This window comes from Cherax quadricarinatus, chromosome 93 (genome assembly GCF_038502225.1).
Source record: "Cherax quadricarinatus isolate ZL_2023a chromosome 93, ASM3850222v1, whole genome shotgun sequence".
NCBI lineage: Eukaryota > Metazoa > Arthropoda > Malacostraca > Decapoda > Parastacidae > Cherax > Cherax quadricarinatus.
The window spans coordinates 13,101,540-13,104,123 of record NC_091384.1 but is presented as its reverse complement, the minus strand read 5'-3'; positions in this window follow the sequence as shown (position 1 = coordinate 13,104,123).

The window sequence follows — 2,584 nt, the reverse complement described above, 5'->3', positions numbered from 1 at the left end:
AATCGTTTCTCTGTTCTCCAAGACGAGTGTACTTCAGTGGTTAATGAGGTTGAAGGTACCACTGATTTCCCTGCTAATCAAGGTAAGAATATTTTAATAGTAGGCGATTCTCAGGTAAGATATATGGACCGTGCATTTTGTAACAGAGACAGAAAGGTCAGACAGAAAGAGTGCCTTCCTGGAGCTGGTGTTGGTGACATAGTCAGCAGGTTGGATAATATTATGGCAGGTAATGGGAACAAGCCCATTATCTGTCTTAGTGCTGGGGTAATGACATAGGGAAGGGCAGGAGAGGGGAGCTGCTGGATAAGTACAGGTCAGCCATAGAAGTAGTTAGGTCTAAGGGAGGGATCCCAGTCATATGTAGCATCTTGCCTAGAAAGGGAGTGGGCAATTAATGGATGTCTAGGGCAATTGGTATAAATTGCTGGCTAGACAGGCACTGCAAAGAACTTGCAATCCCATTCATTGATAACTGGGACCTGTTCTTTAGCAAACGTGATATGTATGCAAGGGATGGGGTTTTCTCTCTGGGGCTGGAGTGGTTGCATTAGCCAATTCAATTGAGAGGGTAATTGATGACTTGTCTAGGAATTTAAACTGATAGATTACAGAGGTATGGGTGTTAGCAGGAAACAATCAGGTTGCAGCATTAGGGTTAAAAACAACTATTACTGGGATACCTCAGGGATATGTTTAAAAGACAATATTCAAAATAAAGTTGCTAGTAATGGCAAATCAATTTATCAACTAACAAAGAAAGATAGTAGAGGGCGACGAGTGACTAGCTCCCTTAAGGTTTACTGTACAAATAGCAGGAGTCTAAGAAATAAGACAGATGAGCTAAGATTACTTGCAAGTGCAGGTAATATAGACATTATTGGTATAACAGAGACCTGTGTGAGGGAAAAGTTCAATAGATAGGAGTAGCGAGGGAGTATATAGTAACAATAGTTTGATTGCCGGCTGCTTGTTAAGGTAGGGTCAATCTAGCTCCCGCTATCCCTTCCCCCCCTCTTGCCCCCCCCGAAAGGTGACGTGTGGGGCTCCAGCCAAACAGTAATCACTCGACTCACAGCTCCCAGCACTACTTTAAGTACATGCCTGCTCATTCTAGTGGACTTATTGGTTGAAAACTTCACTTTTGACCAATAATAAACTTAGTCCTTTCAGTCTTGCTCTATGTTAAATGTCTTAATAATCACCACGTCTTTTAGGTATTGTACTTATCATGGAGAGTGATTTCTTAAGCAGTGGGTAACCTGTCTCTCTTTCCAGTTTGGAATGACAGAATGGGTCACCTGCCAACCAACGAGTAGAATTGAAGGAGACGGACTATCGTCCTGAGACGTCCCATGTTTTATCTACTTGCCTATACACATGTATGAAGAATCAGGACGTAACCCCTCATCATTGCAGCCGTAAAGAACCTGATTTCCTGTAATCTGGATAAATTATTTACGGCTATAAGAACGAGCCGGTGGGTTGTCACCAACACCTGCGACCCCCCCCACACATCATCAGCAACGGCTACGATTTCAACAACACACAGTGTCACCAACACCAGACATCCAAGTTTTATATATATTAGCATTGAATTCAGATATCATTTATATTTTTCATTTTTCATTTTCTTTAATGTAGGATCAATATTTCATATTTAAGTGTTTTATATTTTATATTTCCTATATAATAAAATGTTTATGTTTGTCGGTTTTTGTTCTTTTTCCATGCATTAATTTTCCTGAGGAGGAGCCAGCCTTAGTAATACTGACTGAAGTTGTTACAGGGCTGAGTAAGTCTTCACAACCTGGTTCAACCTGAAAGATAGAGAAATGCCTTCTGAATGCAACATACAGGGTTATAAACTATTCCACACTGGTAGGGTCAACAGGAAGGGTGGTGAAGTGGCAATGTATGTCAGAGAAAATTTAAATTGCTGTCTTAGACATGATATAAGATTAGAAACATCGAACACAGAAACTGAGTGGCTACAGTTTCTCGAGGGACGAGACAAATTAATTTTGGGTGTGATTTATAGGCCCCCAAACCTTGATAGGAAGTGCAGTAACCTATTATGGGAAAAAATTCATGAGGCATCTAGATATGAAAATGTTGTGATAATGGGAGATTTTAACTTTAGACAAATTTATTGGAACAATGTGACAGGAAACCTTGAGTCTAGTGACTTTCTTGATACGGTTCAGGATTGCTTTTTAGAACAGGTTGTGACAGAACCAACTAGAGGAAACAATCTGCTTGACTTGGTTCTTGCCAACAAAGATTCACTAATTAATAATCTTGAGGTTAATGATGAGCTTGGGGAAAGTGATCATAAATCAGTTAGTTTCAATATATCATGGAATTACCCAGATAACTGCAATCAAATCTCTGTCCCAGATTTTCGATTGGCCGACTTCATGGGACTGAAAAATTACCTGGCTGGGCTAAATTGGCATGTCCTGACTATGGGTCAGGTAGGTGATCTTGGTTGCCAATATGACGTTTTTCAGAGCATAGTTATAGCTGCCCAGACAACTTTTGTTCCGAGTAAGGAAATTGGATCTAACACAAATGATCCCAA